The sequence below is a fragment of the Antechinus flavipes genome, chromosome 4 (genome assembly GCF_016432865.1).
Source record: "Antechinus flavipes isolate AdamAnt ecotype Samford, QLD, Australia chromosome 4, AdamAnt_v2, whole genome shotgun sequence".
In the NCBI taxonomy this organism is placed as follows: domain Eukaryota; kingdom Metazoa; phylum Chordata; class Mammalia; order Dasyuromorphia; family Dasyuridae; genus Antechinus; species Antechinus flavipes.
Window position 1 is genome coordinate 331,234,165 of NC_067401.1, and position 18,368 is coordinate 331,252,532.

General features: G+C 36.3%; 1 protein-coding gene across 1 annotated transcript in view; it reads right to left on the reverse strand.

Moving 5' to 3' along the window:
* The window catches only part of PLAGL1 (PLAG1 like zinc finger 1), a 141,129-nt gene extending 133,515 nt beyond the window's left edge, over positions 1 to 7,614 (reverse strand). The window contains exon 1 of the mRNA XM_051997892.1: positions 7,516 to 7,614. The gene's annotated coding sequence lies outside the window, so the exon portion shown is untranslated. The remainder of the gene's footprint in view (positions 1 to 7,515) is intronic.
* Between the last annotated feature and the right edge of the window lie 10,754 nt (positions 7,615 to 18,368).

An 18,368-nucleotide genomic window follows, 5' to 3' on the forward strand; every position in this document is an offset into this window, starting at 1 on the left:
AGTGATTGAATAGAGAATGGATTGGAGTGAAGAAATAATCCATGCATGAGGTGATAAGGGCCTGCTCTGGAGTGGTGGCAGTGCCAGAAGAAAAAAGAGGGAACATTCAAGAGATATTGCAAAAGCAACAGCTTATATATGGGGAGCAAGAGATTGCAAGAAATATGGGATGACTCCTAGTCTGAGAGACTGAAAGACTAGAAGGATAGTTTTTCTCTCTACAGTAATAGGCAAGTACAGGGAATGGGGAGAGAGGTAGAGGGAAAGAAAATGAGTTGGATATATTAAATACAAGATTTCTACTAGACATCCAGGTCAATATATCTGAAAGACACTTTGAGATGTGAAATTGGATATCCGCAGAGAGACTGGGGCAGGATTGGTAAATTTTAAAATCATCAGCATATACACCCAGAGAAAGAACTCTGGGAAACGAGTATGAACCACTACAGAGAATTCCCAATCCCTCTATTTTCGTCCACCTGCATTTTTGATTTCCTTCACAGGTTAATTGTACACTATTTCAAAGTCCAATTCTCTTTGTAGAGCAAAATAATTATATGGACATGTGTATATATATAGTATTTAACAGATACTTTAACATATATAACATGTATTGGTCAACCTGCCATCTGGGGGAGGGGGTGGGGAGAAGGAAGGGAAAAATTGTAACAAAAGGTTTGCAAGGGTCAGTGCTGAAATTTTACTCATGCATATATCTTGTAAATAAAAAGCTATTAAATAAATAAATAAAATCATCAGCATAGAGGTGGTAATTAAATCCATGGGAATTGATGGAATTCATCAAGTAAAGTAGTATAGAGGAAGAAGAGAAGAGGGCCCAGGCAGAACCTGAGAACACATATGGTTAGAGGGCATGATCTTTAGTAGGATACAGAAAAAAGTAATCATATAGGAAAAAGGAAAAAAGGAGAGAGTAATATTATGAACATCTTGAGAGAAAAGAATATCAGAAGAGAGTGCTGAGAATGAAAATTGAGAAAGCCATTAAATTTGGCAACTAAGAGGTCAATAGAACTTTGGACAAAGCAATTTCAGTGGAATAATAAGGTGGGAAGCCAGAATAAGTAATTAAGAAGAGTGAGAAAAGAGACAATGGAAGCACCTATTGTTGGTAGACTTATCCAGGAGTTTAGCTATAAAGGGCAAAAGAAATATAGGACAATAGCAGGGATAAAAGGATCAAGTGAAGGATGTATTTTTTCTTCCAGGATAGAGGAAACATGGCCATGTTTGTAGCCTAAAAGGAAATAATTCAGTAGAAAAGGAAAGACTGAAAATAAGAGAAAGAATAGGGAAGACAAAGAAGACAATCTCTGAGTGGAGATGGCATGGAAAGGGACCACTTAAACAAGTAGAAGGGTTAGTCTTGATAAGGCCACCCCATCATGTGAAGTGGACAAAGTAGAAAGTGTCAGAAGACAATTGAGTGATAGAAGAAAAGGGAAAAAGAGGGAGCTCATAGTAAACAGTCTCAAATTTTTCTCAAATATGGAGCAAAGTTGTCAGCTGAGGGTGGGGAGGGAAATCCATAAGGGGTTTGAAAAGGAATGAAAAGGTTTAGAAAAGCTATTTCCAAAAAAGGGGAGAAAGTGAATTGATAAGGGAAGTAGAGAGGGGAAAGGGGAGTTCATGGTGAACAGTTCTCAAATACAAAGCAAAGTTCTCCATTGACTGGGAAGAGGGGAAGCCATAAGGGATCTGAAAAGGAATAAAAAGGTTTGGAAAAGCTATTTCCAAAAAAGGGGGAGTGATGAATTGATTAGAGAAGTATAGTAGGATGCCCAGCAGCAGTGAGGGTATAGTTGAAGTTAAGTAACAAAAACTCATCAGGGATCCAATCAGAATTATTAAGTGACTTTCTCCACCTTTGCTCAACAACAAATGGGTAAGAGCAAAAGTGAAGCTTGGCTGAGTTGAAAATTCAATATGATTAGAAGACTAGAGATTCAAAAGAAAATGACAGTGTAGAGTTGAATGGTTCACCAGGCTCAAGATAGGGAAAAGAAGAAAAAGTAGATAGTGCTGAGAAGAAGGCTTAGGACAGAACTGAGGGATTAAGGGATTGAAGGTCATCATAGTATGGACAAAGAGTAGGATTTTATAAAGGAAGGAAAAGGATAGGCAAAAAGTCAATAGAATATGATTGGGTAAGGGAATTTCAGAATTCTTGAACAAAGAGGTGGTACATTTATGGGTAATGGCAAGATCAAAAGTATGACCATATTTGTGTGTGGCTAAGGTGATAAAAAGGAATAGTTCATGGGAGGTGAGTAGGTTGAGGAATTGAATGGTTAGGAGTTTTGAGAGAGAATTAAGTGTGTTGAAATTCCTAAGTATTCAGGAAGGAATTGAGGAGGAGAGAAAAGCTTTGAGCTTGGTATCAAACTCATTGAAGAAGGAAAGAGAGTGGCCTGGGGGAAAGGAAGGTGTACAAATGAGAGCTACCAAGATTTTCACTGGGTGGTAGCTATGAATGGCATGAATCTCAAAGGAAGAGAGGTTATTGATTCTGGAAAAAGGAGGAGAACCTGGAAGTGGCAATGGGGAGCAAAAAGAATCCTAACTCCCCATTCTCAACCAGTGAGTCCAGGAGAAAGAGTAAAGGTGTAGGTAGTACTAGAAAGGATGGCCAGAGGAAGTCAGATTTTAGTAAAAGCTAGCAGATGGGAAAATTGAATGGAAATGGAAGAAGATAGAAGGAAAAGTTAAGATGAATCGAAATTTATTACCTAGGAAACAAACATTGCAAAGGATACAGTGGAAGAGCTGGATGGAACTGGGGAGAGGAGAAAGATTGAGAAGGATGTGAATGGGGAATTGGGTGGTAAGAATGTAAATAGGATTTGGACGATAATCTATAGTTCAGAATCACTAGGATGTGAAGGGTATGACCAGATGTGAGAATATTCATCACTAAGTAGAAGGTGGCACTTTCTGCCCTTAAAGGATGGGTAAAACAGAAGATAGAAGATCTGAAGTCAAAGGGAGGGTTGCTCTTCTTTGTGCTGGAGATTCCCAATATCCTAGTAGAGAGAGTGAGTTAGCAATAGAAGGTAGAAGATGCCTCATGATAATATAGATGGAAGTGGTTACTTTGAAGCATATAAAAGAAACTCTACCTTTCCTCAGGGGACACACTGTACTCAACAGGAAAGGGGGTTCAAGGCACAAAAGTGTATATAATCTGAAATCTTCTCATCTGAGGAGACTGGTTAGGAAGTTGCCAATAGGAAGAATAATAGATTTAAAGATAGAAAAGATCTCAGAGATTAACACCTTGATATTACATTATAAAGAAATGAAGTCTCATGAAGTTAAATGACCTTTTCAAGGTCACAATAATGGCAGATGTAGTCAAGATATGAGTATCCAAGTATAACACTTTACACTCTACCATAACCCTGGTAAATGGTAGTAATAGAAAGGCAGCATGGTATAATGAGAGCACTAGAGATCACTTCAAGGTATCTGGCATCTCAAATCTAAGATAAGAATCAAATTGGAGATCTCAGATTGAATAATAATTGGGTAATAATGATAATAGCTAATAATTGGGTAATAATGATAATAGACAACATTTATAGAGCACCTAGTATGTACCAACTACTGTGCTAGGTGCTTTACAATTATCATCTCATGTGATCCTCACAACCCTGGGAGGGAAGTGCTATTATTATCCCCATTTTACAGAGGAGGAAACTGAAGCAAATAGTGGGTTAAGTTACTTGCCTAGAGTCATAATCTCTTTAATCTCGTTTCCTCATCTGTAAATTGAGAATAACATACTTCTCCTTGTATCACAGGGTTGTTATAAGGTTTAAAATGTGAGATAGTATCTGTAAAAATTCAACTATACAAATGTTTAGAAAGCTAAAAGTTCAAACACTAGTCAAAATATTTCACAAAAATCCAAACTACTTTTCTAATCTTATATTTCACTATTTTCTCTCTAAGCTAAACTATTCATTCTCTTTTCCTGTACAGGTCTATATAACCTTTGTTCACACCATTTTCCATACATGGAATGAAGTCTCTACTCTTTAAAGCCCCAACTATAATCCTACCTCCCTTATATAATTATCTGATTTCACTTGTCAGTAGTAATCTTTTTCTCATTTAAACTAATGCTATAATGTTATTTAAGCAAGTATAGAGATGGTATTGTTACATCTCCATTCTTTATACTTTTCTAGTATGTTTACATTAGACTTTATATGTCTTCTGTATATAAAGATAATTCTCAGTTTCTTCAGAGGAAATATATTTTTTCTTGATATCTGGTGCTAATACACTCAAACAATATCCAAACTACTCATCTGACATATTATTTGGGTGAGGTTCTAGTATCAATTCTGAGAATTTTTTAATCTTTAATTTTTTTAACAAATTTATCTGACAGCCCCTGGAACTTTGATATCACTGCATTTTTAGTGGATAAGCTACCAAAAAATACAAAAAGAAAAGACATAGTAATTACTTTTATTAATAGGATACCAAAGAAGTCATTTTGATTTCTAAAGGATGAATGTTAGTGCTTGGCACATAGTAAATGCTTAATAAGTAAACACTGAAGCTTTTGTCAAACTTAAAAAGCTATCCTTTGAATGAGGGGTGCTTAATGCTTTGACCTACATTTATAACTTCATACTTAATTTTACAACAGACCTGTCAGGCAGTAGTGTTAGACATATTAGCATTTCACTTATAGTGATCCAAGAACCTTAAATTGAATAGGATATTGTGCTAGAAACAGGATTCAGTTTGGCTAAATGAAAACAATCTAGTATATTAAGTATATGAAATAGTAACAGGTAAAAAAATATGGTTGCATATGCAACTTCTCAAAGTTTATCCTTTAACATATAAAACATAGCGATGGGGAAAACTGGACTTTGCTTATTGTTTGGATAATATGAATGATGAATGTTCTAAATCATATTCTATATTAGCACTGCTTTGACTCTTCTATGTACATCTTCCAGCTAAACATTATGGATTTCATTAATTCTATTTCTAACACCAATGAAAATTTTTCTTTAAGCAGAGCATCCATTAAAGCTATAAAGAATCTATGTACATTTCTCATTTAACTAAATTTTATCTTGTACATGATACATTTTGATATCTATCATTTTATTGTACCCTCAAAAGAGGTTGAAAGGATCATTTTACAAATGAAGAAAATGAGGCCCATCAAGGTTAAATGAATCGTTCAAGGTCACATAGACTAGAACCCATTTCTCTTGATTTATAGACCAATTTCCTTCTACTAAATTACAATCTCTATCCCCTGAAATATTTAATTTATTCCTTTTTATAGTCAAAATAACTAAACCTCAAGCCTCCTCCCCACAGCAAAACAGTACACACTGGAATCTCTTAATGAATGCTTTTTCACTTATTCAATAATTGTCATGATTTTGAAGCATAGCCATTTGGCTAGGACTTTTCTTAGTAATGGTACAAAGTTTTACTTTTTTCCCTATTAGCTATTATGTTTCATTTATCACAAATAACAGCCAAGTGAGGAAGAAATTGTAGATGTAAAATCTAGAAAGACAGGTCATCTAAACTGGTTCTCAAAGTGTGGTCCAGTGAATCCTTGAGGACTCAGAAACCTTTTCAAAGAGTCTACAAATTCAAAATTAGTTTTTATTTGTAAAATGGTAAGAACAAAAAGTTTGAGAACCACCTATCTAAAGCAACCTTCCATCTTAGAAATGAAGAAACTGAAGCCCAAAAAGTTTAGAAATTATTCCCCACACAAGCAATAATGGTAGGGCAAGGATTCAAACCTATATCATTATACTCAAAAGCCATCACTATGCTCATACTTCCTTTCCACCTTTCTTCAGCTACTATTTATTTCTTTACTTCAGCTTCATACACAGTTTACTTCCATCAAATATTTAAGGCAGCTCCACGACACTAACAGTTGCTATCTAAAATGCACAACGTAATAAGATGAAAGCAAAATTTGATGTAAAAGCTCCACATTCGGAAGCAGAACTGAAATGGAAACAAAGAAGAGAGAAACATTTAACTAAGACTTTTGTGTGGTCTGAATTCTTTTGGGGCAACGGACCCGCCCCGGTCCTTTCTATAGGAATCTGTGGCGACTTTCCCAGCACTCTCCTATATCGCCTTTTCTAAACAATTACATCACAGGATTTAGGACTAGAAGAGGCTTTAAAAGATTATACCCCTTCAATTTACAGATGAGAGAACTGAGATTAAATGACTTGCCCAAGGTCACCCACGAAGTAATTAATGATGCCGAAATTTGAATTCTGATCTTCAGAGTTCTTTCCACTACATCATCTCCCTTACCAGAAGGGAGACTACTGGAACTTTTTTTTCCACATTTTTCCCCCGGTGTGTGCGCGCGTGTGCGTGTGCGCGCCTACAGATAGCATTACCTCCCAAGGAGCACAGATCCCCAAAGGCCCGGGTTCTTATCTCAAGTAACACCTCATGGGTAGGGAAAGTTGGCAAAATATTTTCTCTTACCTCTAGGGAGAAGAACGAAGGGGAAAGGCTTTAAACCCGACCGAGCGGTAAAGGAGTTAGTACTTTACGTCCTACTTCAGAGCTCCTTACTTCCCCCACCCCCCACCCCCAAGGAGAGAAGAAACAGCCAGTATCGGAAACTCGAGAAAAAGAAAGCGACCCAGGAGTACAAAGGCTGACCTTCTCTTCTCAGTCCTGGAGTTCGGACACAATCCTACTTCAGGGGAACCTGCGAACTTCAGCTTCGGGGTGGCACAAAACCAACCTTTTCCTTACTGGGGCTGAGGCGTAAGCAATTTGCTAAACGGGTCAAGGACTCTCTCAGCCCCAAGTTAAAAGCCCAGAAGTAGTCTACACCTTCCAGTCCCTAAACCCGGGCAACTGCTGGAAGGGAGCTCTCTTCAGCAGCGTAGGAGAAAACAAAAACCAAAAGACAAAAACGTGTGGCTTGCAGTTTCGGGGCACCGGCTGTGCTACCTTCTCGTCCCCGAATGCCCAGCCAAGACACGTTTTGCCCCACCGTGAGCTACCTGAGCTTGGGCTTTCCGCGCCCCCAGCCACTGACCTCTCCGGAAAGAAAGCGAAGAAAGACACTTACCAGGCATGCACTCCCCCACCTGAGAGGGGCTTCTCGCTGCCGCAGCTCCTAGCTCAACCTCGCGCGCCGCCCGCCCCGGGGATGGGTGAGCAGCTCGCGCCTCCCCCCAGCCCGTCCGCCTTCCGGGCGGGGGAGGGGGGGAGCTGCAGGGAGGGGGAAGCTGCGCCCGCACCTACTCAAGCGAAACAACCCAGCTGGGGCCGCCTCTTCCCAGCCCCACCGAACGTCCAGTCCGCCCGCCAGCCCCGCAGCATCCCCGGCCCCCAGCACCCCCACCGCGCCCTGCCCCACCCACGCCTGGCTATCGGGTACTCTCCCTTCCCCTAGTTTTAACTTCTCTGCCCTTCTAAGCTCTCCGAAATTCGGGGCCAAGTTTCTCCCACCTTGAAAAGTTCGCAGATGGGAGAGGGGAAATCTTAAACCCACTTCGGGCGCCCCCTGGCCCCTAGCTATCTGAGGGCAGCTCTGCTGGGAAGCGCGACCTCTCCCGACTCTGCGACTCGCGACAGTGTCCTCCCCCCTCCAGTCCTCAGCCGCGCGGGCCAGCGAGGTTTGTCCGCTGCGCTCCTGTTCCAGCCAAGCACCGAAAAGGAGAAGAGGAGGAGGAACAGCAGCGGGCGGGGAAAGGGGTGGGTGGGTGGGTGATGTAGATCCCCTCTCAACTACCGGCAGTGTGGCAGTGCAAATAAAACCGCTTCTGGGGATTTCTGAGCTATTTATTTTCCTCTACACGTGAAACAAAGACTGTTTCTCCCCTATCAGTTTGAATGTAATAACTATTACGGTCTATATTCTGAGCACTATGGAATCATCTAATTGTGTGCGCCTTAGCCAAATTCTTCCACAATCATTTTTTGTTATGATTAAAACCTTCAGTTGATAGGGACCGCAAACCTAAAAGTACCTCTTTGTGACAATGAAAGAACATTACATTTTTATAACGTCTTCAGATTTTCATAATGCTTGCTTTATCAGTTTGTTTCGACTCTATACCTGCCCTCTTGCCACTAAGCCATGCTACCTAGATAAAGTTAATTTATCATTTATAATTTGATTACTGAGTATGTGTCACTGTACAATGTAAAGTCTTAACTCCTCTACTAATTTTGATTTTAAGAAATGTTTTCAAATTTCAAAAAAAAAAAAAAAAAAGTTTGCTTCAGAATAGCTCTGTACCACGTGTACCAATAATCCCCATATTACAGATAAGGAAATTCAAGCCCAGAAAAGAGGCTTGCTTAAGGATCACGTGGCTATTTAAGTGTTAGAATTAGAACTTAAATCTTTTGATTCCAAGACCAGTACACTTTCCATTCCCCGAGGGTCTTCCTCCTAGATAAACTTTATAGAGATTAGTGCTTTAAGTTTAGAAAGTACTTTAGCACGGTTATCTCTCATCTAATAATAGTATTGATAGTAAAAGGCCACTGATAAATAACAAAGTTTGCAAGACTCGTTTGGGTACATTATCTCATTTGATTCTCAGAATATCTGTAAGGCAAACCCTAGAATTACAACTATCCCCATAGTATCTATCTTTGTAAGGTGGCCATGGATTCTGTTAAGTTTAAACGGACACAAGGGATTCGTATTTAGACGTAAGGACGCAAATTCACTCTTTCTTTACTGATGGACGCCCTCATGGAGAAGGTATGCAATTTCTAAAACTTCTGGAAGTGAAAGTGGTAACCTGGACGAAGAGAGCTTTCTGGGAATACAACGAATCCTCAGAAGTGGACTGGAGTGCATAATGGGACTAAAAAGACATTAAGAAATTGAATCTAATAGAAGAGGAAGGGACAAGCTCTAGTACCGGAAACAAATGAAGTAAAGTGGTCCAATTTGGCCTCTGAAAAACTTTGAAGTAGAGATGAGGAAGCTCTTGAACCTGACTAGAAGTATAATGGAAAACCATAGTCATATTCTAAATTGGGAGTAAGAGCTATAACAAATCTTCATTTGTAAATTTAATGAGTGACATATTGTGAAGAAAGACAAATTTGGTCATTTAAAATAGAGATGTTTTCTTTAAACTCATTGAGCTCTTGAAAGTCATATGTAAATCAAATCTCATGCACTTTAAAATATAAATCCATTGCTAGTGCTCCAGTTTAAATGCAAATCTTTTTGTAATGGATATGTCTCCAAATTTTTTTAAGCTTTTCAAATTTCTAGGCTTTTTTTTTTAACTTTAAGTTGACCAAATCTAGTACTGTTACAGAATCAGAGAAAGAAAATTCAGAAGTCTCCTAGATCAACCTGGACCTGAATGGGCATTCCCCTCTCTCTTTCACATCCCTGCCAAGTGATCATCCAGGCTTCATTTGAAGATGCAGTGAGGGGCAGCTCATCGGGAGGTGGCTGATTTTGTATAACTTGAATAGAATTTAAGAATCTTTCTTTCTTCAACTTTCACCCTTTTGCTCCTCCTTCCACTCTCTGGAGCTATAGAGATCAAATCTAATCCCATTTATTTGAATGCCATGTATGTTATTTCCCCTGCTTCTTCCTCTCTTTAAAAGTTTCAGGAAGTAGTCCTGAGTAATTTGAATAATTCTACCAAAACAACCTTAGGGAAATTGTGATGACTTGTTACAAAAAGTGAAAAAGATAAAATAATATTCTGTAGAGACTAGAGTTATGAGAGGTACTGATGTTGAGGAAGGAGACAGTGTAGAAAGTCACTGCTTGGGGACTAGAGGAGCCAACATGGAATTAAGGTGAAAGATGTATTTATATAGTATAAAGACAAGTGTCTTTCTAAATTCTGAGACAATTCCTATGTGCTATCTCAGGCCACAGAACCCAAATATAAGTGAAAGCTTCAGAATTTGAGATATATGTAGCTTCATTTTGGAGCTGTGATGCAGAAGGACAGGGCAGGGGTTCAAGAGAGGGAGAGAACAATTTGTCTAGGAAAAGGAATTCCTTCCATCTGCTGGGAGCCTGGAAGAACTGCAAGAGGTGTCAACTGCTGGAAAACTAGTACTAGGCTGACAGCCAGAGAAGTCATGAAGGAGAATATTGATAAAAAGGAAGACCTGCCTTCCCTATCATCTCCAAATGAACCCCTACCAAAGACAATAATTAATTAAGAGAATATAAAATTATCTGAGAAGGGTTGTCCAGTAGCAGGCACTGTTTTTCCATGGATTCTCATGAGTTCTATTGATGCTTTAAGCATTGTGAACTTAATGGGCTTGAAAGCAGAGTTAGTGACTTATACCATGAATGCATGGAGGAGTGTCTGATACTATTCTTCACCTATTATTTTTAGTGGCAATTATAAGCCAAAAAAAGGAGAAAATTCCATAACACCTCTCATGAAAAGCTTGCATCCATCTTCCATACAAGTCTTTCAAATATTTAAAGACCATGGTTATGCCTTGAATAAGTCTTTCAATCATATTAGAGTATCCAAAATTCAAATTCAATTCAAAAGATATTTATTAAGAAGTAATGGGAGAAAAGTGAAATGAACAGAACCAAGAAAATTATTTGTATTATAACATCAATATTGTAAAAATAATAATAATAATTCCAGAAGACAGTGAAGAAGAAGGTACCTGTTAGAAAGATGATCAACATGGACATTTGTTTTACTTGAGAATACTTATATGATTTAAAAAAAACTTCTAGGGTGTTTTTTTTCTTGCTTTCTTCCTTCTTTCTTTTGTTTTCCCCCTCCTCCCCTCCCCCATCCCTGCCATGGGTGAGATAATGTGAAAGGGAGGAAAATGCCTGATAAAAAAGAAAAATACATTTTGAAAAAAAAATGTATATTTAGAAAACATAAAAGGAAAAACAATTTTAAGAAATTAGTGAAAGAGCATTAGTCTTTGGAGTCCTGACCCTATTCTTGAATCCTGACTCTATTCACTTGTTTCTTTTGTGACTCTGAACAAGTCACTTAATAATAACAACTGACAATTATATTGCACTTTATTTATTACATTATCTCATTTGATCTTAACAACAACCCTGTAAGACAAGTACTTCACACATTATTAACTTTATTTTTAGAGAAAAGGAAACCAAGACTGGAAGATATTATTATGTGATTTTTCCCCAGGAACACATAAATAGTGTCTAAGGCATTTCTTCAACATGAGGTCTTCCTGCCTTCAAGTCCCCAGCTCTAGCATTATACTAACAAGTATAATATTTAATGATATCTATTTGACAAGATTACTGTGAGAAAATCACTTTGTTAACAGAGATGTACTGGAACTAGCTCTAACTGATTTTTAATAGACTGTTAAATTTTCAGTGTGAGTATCTATACCTCAGAATTATCAGTTGCTTCAAATCAGGACTTATTATTTTTTTGCTTTGTTGATCAGTTACATTTAGAAAATGTTAATAATTTGAATTAAACTTAAAAGTATGTGTATATATAATCTTCTCCTCCACACCATCTCTCCTTCCACCACCCCCCAACCAGTAATTAAATATTTACCAGCATACCAGTTTTTTTTTCTCTATAAACATGGCTTGTGCTCAATCAGAGGGCAGTTGAAGGTTCAGGGAGTGATATCATCCCCAAAATGGAATCCTGGTGACTGAAAGCTGATGAAGATGATGATGAGGTCATTTGTAAAGCACTCTAAATTTTACAAAATGTTTTCTATTCATTATCTCATTTGAACCTTCTAACACCTCTGTCTGTAACCCTTAAAGGACTATTTAAATGTCAGGTTATAATAAACTAGAAAAGATTTAATACAAACTAGATAAAGGCTCATGGTCAAAAGGTTAGCCACCAATTGATGTTTGTTGTTGTTGTTTTACAAGTGATACTCATAAAATCAACTTACTAGGAGGTTTTGATCTTTATTAATACAACAAGCATTCCTACATATCAAATCATGTCTTTTAAATATTGAACTATATGTTATAGTTGAGTTTTTGTCACTATTGTTTTTTTTTTTTTAAGAAATGGTCATAGAAAAATATTTGGGTAGTAATAATTAGACACTTAGACATATCAATTCTGTGATTATATATCCATTGTTAAAATTTTGCACTGTGCTCATTTGCAAGCACATTGGGTTAAACCAGATATAGGCTACCTTTAATTGCTTAAGTCTGACAGGCTACAAGTAGATACGGATTTATGGATTATTGTTTGAAGAAAATGTTTTTGTTTTGCCTTCGGGGGCCAGATCTTGTAGCTTTAAACTATATGCTAGTTAAATTTATAATTCCATGGACTTATTTATGGTGAACCATTTAATTAAAAAAAAACTTTATAAAGTCATAGAAGGTTCATATTCGTAAAAACCTTAGAGAACGTTTAATATAACATTACTCTTTTAAAAACAGTTAATAACAATGAAACTCAAGGGGACAACTAACTTGTGCCTGTATTTCCACAATGTCTTCATTCTCCCCTGAGGAGTTTATCCTTAGATTCTGTTTCAAAACCCTGATGAAGGATTATTATTGACTTATATATCACATCACATGTGTCTTCCAACAGTAGACTGATGGGAAAAAATGCAATATCAGAAGAGTCAAAGGAAATAGTTGCCAGAGAAAAGCAGAAAATGATTGATTGTTGCTATGTATATCAATTGATTTTAATACAATGTACTACATTTCAAACGTTCTTTAAATCCTGTTCAGTTAAAAAGAAACAAAATGTCTCTCAACCCAAAAATGATCTTTCTTGTTTCTTAAAATGTAGGTGTTTAACTTTTATCCATAAAAAATGATTATTTACAATAACTAGAAAAGTTTAAATATTATGTAGATATATTATAATCAGTGGTATATCTGGGGAACTCAGAAGCTGGCATAAGATAGCCCAGTGGCCTGTTTGCAATTACTTGTCCTAGAAGTACCTTTCCCTTCACTTAAATCACATTAAACTATGCCTAGGCTAGCACCATTACCTAATTCTTTGGCAGGCAAGAACATATGAGTAGGTAGAGTAGCCAAGATTAAGAGAGGATCCCTAAAAAGATATAATGGATGGTTAAGTAAGAAACCAAGATTAGGGTTGGGTATAAAAAAATAGAACTGTTGAGCAATAGGGCTGAAAGCTGAAAGAATTGCTACTAAGGGGACAGTGAGGAGGAAACCAGCTTCCTTCCTTGATTTCTTTCCATTCCCACTTCCTCCTTTCCATCTGATAAATGAGGGCATTAGAGTACATTAGAGCATGATCTTTAAGGTCCGTTATAGCTCAAAATCCTGTATGATCATTTTTCCCTTTCCTCATTCTGTCATACTTCTCTTTAGTACCATAAGGACTGAAGTGAGGTAAAAAGTATAGCAGTTAAAAAAGGTATTCAAATTGAAATATAGGATCATGAAATTGTATCATCCTTGAAGGTAAGGGATGTAAATGTTAAGGTATTTGCTTGAGGTCAGAAAAGAATTATGAACCTGTGGTTTCAGGAAAAATCAGGAAGGAGGAGAGAAATTCCTAGGGTCAAGAGGAAGGGGAAAGGATTTCCTATACCAGGCAATTGGATTGTATTTTTTAATGTAAAATATGTAAATTGGATTTCTGTCCATTATGTTTTTGCATATATACTATTTATTCTTCATAAAATATATCTAAACTAATCCAGAGACTACTGTGAAGTAATAAACACACACATTCTCTTCTTTCCTCCCTTTCTTCTTTCCTTTTTACCTCCTCCTTTCCTCCCTCCTTCCCTCCCTTCCTTCCTTTCTCTCTATCTCTCTGTCTCTCTTTCTGTCTGTCTCTGTCTCTGTTTCTCTATCTCTGTCTCTGTCTGTCTGTCTGTCTCTCTATTTCTCTCACTCTCTCTTTCCCTCCTTCTCTCTCATAGAGTGGATCTCCCACAAAGGACTACCTCAGGTTCAAGATATTCTATAGGTCTATTTCTACTAAAAAAAAAAAAAAAAAAAAAAAAAAAAAAGCTCATGAGCCCAGCCAACAAATTTTTCTTTATTAATTAGCCTGAGGACAAAATTAATTCAAACCAAAGGCATTTAATGAAATATCATAGGAACAAAAAAAAAGCAATAAATTATTCCTTACCATAAATCTGAAGTGTACTCTTTCCCAAACATTATCATATATACAAGAAGAAGTACACATAAGAAGATTATGTTTGCTGGAGGATTTGAAAGGGCAAACTTCCAAATTCCAAAACTTCAAAGCTACTTTTTTTTTCCTGTTGATGCAATCATATTGCACCTTTCAGGCTTGTTCCTTGCTAGATTCACACAAAGCCAGATTTAAAACTGAATTCTCTTGAATTCAATACTAGTATTCTTTTCACTACTTCTTCTATTTCCCAAATTAATCTACTTCTCTACATATTAGTCCTTTTGTTTCTCATTATTCAGCGATTGAAATAAGATAAAATATTTATCTTATATTTCAATGACAAAATGATATTATGCTCTTTTATCCACCCAGGATTTATCATGGTTGCTTTCCTGAAATAATACTTAAATTTTTATTTAACTGAATAGTATGTTATGTATGATTCACATATATTATAGTTTATAGTATTATGAAGGCCTGACCTTGATATTACTTCTGTTTGTGTTGTATTTATTCTTACTGCCTTTATGTGAAAGAATATAGGAGATGGCTACAATCTTATGAGCTTTGAAAGATCAAAACAGAAAGTATGAAAAACTAGAGTCCAAGCTATGATTTATAGAAGGCTGAACAATGATGAGGCAGTTGTTCAGATCTTTCAGACCAATTGACTTGATCCAACTCAGTGGAAGTACAGAAATACAGATTTTCCCATCCATCAATTATGCTGCCTTTGGGAGTAAATTTAGTGTGATGAACCTTCTTGACTTGAGCCCACTCTCTCTAGGGACTGAGATGTTATTACAGGGAAATAGGCATTGAGGAGAATGGTTTATAATTTCTTTTTGCTATATCTTTGAAGTAAATATCCCTTTGTAAAAACCTAATTGATATTAATTGGCTAAGAACATACCAAAATGAAGTCTATGCTTTAGGAAAAGGCCCTCCATTACTTCTTGAGGATGTTCTTAGAAGAGCAATTCTTAACCTGAGGTTAATTATTAAGGTATCCATGGATAGGTAGATTTCAGGGGATCTATGAACTTCAATGGAAAAAATACATATTTTTTTATTTATGCAAATCTCTAAAATTTTGCATTTCCTTCAATTATGAATATTTTTCAAAATTTCCTTGAGGAGTCCGTGAAACAAACAAACAAAAATTTAAGAATCTCTGCCCAACAACCTTGAGAGGAAGAGCTGTCTAATTCTGAGAGAGTCATTTTAAAGTCTCATTAAGTAGTAAGATCCTTCTTAGGTATCAAGAAAGGTTAACCAATACACAGAACACATGTTCCATTGATATCCATGCAATGTTAAGAAAGCTAAGTGAAGATTGCCATCATATTGAGTGAGCTCCTATGATAAATTTATGAAAAGATTAAGATGAAAAGGGGCAGGGAAAGGCAGTGATCAATTTTTGGAAGGAGTTCAAAGATCAATGAAAGCTCAAAGAAGTAAAATTATTGGCAATTCCAATATTTTTGCATGTGGTTTACAATGGTGAATTGTTTTTAACAGTAATATTAGCAAAATTGAATTAATATAATTAAACCAATGTTTCATGGGGACCTGCTATGTCAGTAAGCACTGTGGAGATACAACGATCAATAATATGGGATTTCTGTACTTAAGGAGCTTACAGTTAACTAGGGCTTAACAGGTACAAAAATAATGTTAATACATAGTAAAAATGAAAAGTGTGAAAAAAAAAAAAGCAGTGCACACAAAGTGCCATGGGCATTCAGAGGAGGAAGATTAGTTAAGGAGACCAAATAAGGTTTCATGGAAAAAGTGATTGCTAAGCATATTATACAACACATAGTATACATTAATTGACTGATTAGCAAACTTGCTTTATGCCACAGGAAGACACATTTTTAGGCAGAGATTTGTGAAAGCTCTTCTACAATTTCAGTTATAATCTTATGATTTAAAAATGATAATTTCAGATATTTTTTAGGAAGAAACTTTATATTTCTTCTATAGAGATCAAATTTCAACTTATTCAGTTTCATATTTGTGAATGCTATGTTCTCTTTTTTATAATCACAACTCACCACAGAATGAAACAAAGCATACAATTATTTCCATGCACATTTTTGCTGTTATCTATCAACAAAACAAAACACCAAGATAAATAAGAGAGAGACCAGTAGTTCAGTCACTCTGAACCTGCAGAATCTCCTAACAAGCTAATGTGATCAAGTGTAGCAGCAGTCTAATGAAATGCACCCATAATAATGCACAAGCCAACAGACCCAATCTGGGGCAGGAATTTTTTTAGCTCAGACCAGGAGAGCACTGAACAGACCTCTTCTTGAATCACACCAATTTGGGAGCACTTAAAACTTGCAGACTCCCTAACTGAGCTGCAGAAACAGAAACAGAACAGAAAACAGAAAAAAAGAACAGAATCTCAAGCCAGGGATCTACCTCAGAAATGAGCAGTGCCCAAGACTAACATAAAATACAAAATCAAGAAAAAGGATGGAAGAATAAGCAAACAAAGAAAGTATCTAAGCACAAAGAAGCTCAATATATATGCTCAGAAGAAAACAATGACTTAAAAACATTTACAAGCAGTGTAAAAAAAAAAATGTAGAATGGCCACAAGCCCAACAAGAATTCCTATAAAAATTAAAGAAAAAAAATAAAAAACAGTACTAACATTTGTTAAAATACAAATAAGAATGGTAGAGGGAAAATGGCAAAAGAAATGAGACCTATGCCAAGAAAGTTATGAAAAGAGAATTAACATTATATTTCAGGATATTATAAAAGAAACTGCCCGGATATTTTAGAACCATAAGGCAAAGTAAAAATTGAAAAATGCACAGGTCACCTCTTGGAAGAAACCCAAAAATGAAAACCCTCAGCAATATTACATCTCAAGAGCTTTGGGGTCAAGAAGAAAATACTGAAGCTACTCAGAAAGACTATTGTAGAGACAGTCAGGTTCACACAAGATTATCAGTCCTACCTTGAAAGGAACAGAGGACCTGGAATATATTCCAGATGGCAAAGAATCTAGGATTACAACTAAAAGAATACTCTACCCAGTGAAACTGAGTAGACTTCTTTGTTGTTGTTCAGTCATTTCAGTCATTTCTGACTTTTTGTGATTCCATTTGGAGTTTTCTTAACAGATACTAAAGTTGGTTTGCCATTTTCTTTTCCAGCTCATTTGACAGATCAGGAAACTGAAGCAAAAAATAGGTTAAGTGACTTGCCCAGGATCATATAACTAGCAGGTGTCTGAAGTCATATTTGATCTCAGGAAGATGTCTTTTTGACTTCAGATCTGGCACTGTCTCCACTGTACCATCTATTGCCCAGAGAAATTATTCAAAATGGATAATTTATGAAATAGAGAACTTTCATGCTTTCCTGATGAAAATATCAAAGCTGAATAGAAATTTTCATATTCAAATATAGAACTTGAAAGAAGCATAAAAAAGTAAACACGAATAAGAAACCATAACAAACTAAAAACTGTTAACTACTTATTTTTGTAGGGAGAGGTAATATGTGTAACCTCTCAGGATTTCATCATCACCAGAGATTTTAGAGAACCTAATTAGAAAGAAGGCTTAAGTCTGATTTTGTGATGTTTGGATACTTTTTTAAAAGAGGTATGAATGGAAAGAATGAATGGATATAATTACCCCCATATAAATTAGGAATGTAAAGAAAGTTTATACAATGGAGGAGAAAGTGGGGTACAACAGTTGAACCTTACTCTTAGCTCAACTAGTTCAAAGAGGAAAAAACATACATACACACAGGTATAGAAATTCATTTTATCTAACAGGTATATAGTGGAAAAGGATTTAAGAGAAAGAGGTGGAGAATAAGAGAGAGGGTAGATTAAAAGAAGTAGGAATCAGAAGCAAAACAGACTCTTAAAGAGAGATAGGAGAGGGTAAAAAAAAGTGGATAAATTTAAGAGAATAGGAGAGAGGGAAATTCACATTTAACAATCATAACTGTGTTATAGCTTAAATATATAGTCCTAAAGTTTTACAAAATGCTTTGCATATTTTGTCTCATTTAATCCTCACAACAACCATAGGAAAAATTATCTAAGTTTCAGTGCTATAGGCCATTTTAAACTATAAGTTACAGGGAAAGCATTGATCTCCATTGGTGGATCAGTAGTAGCTGTGTCTATCAAATCTCAGGACCTGTTTAAAAAAAAAAAAA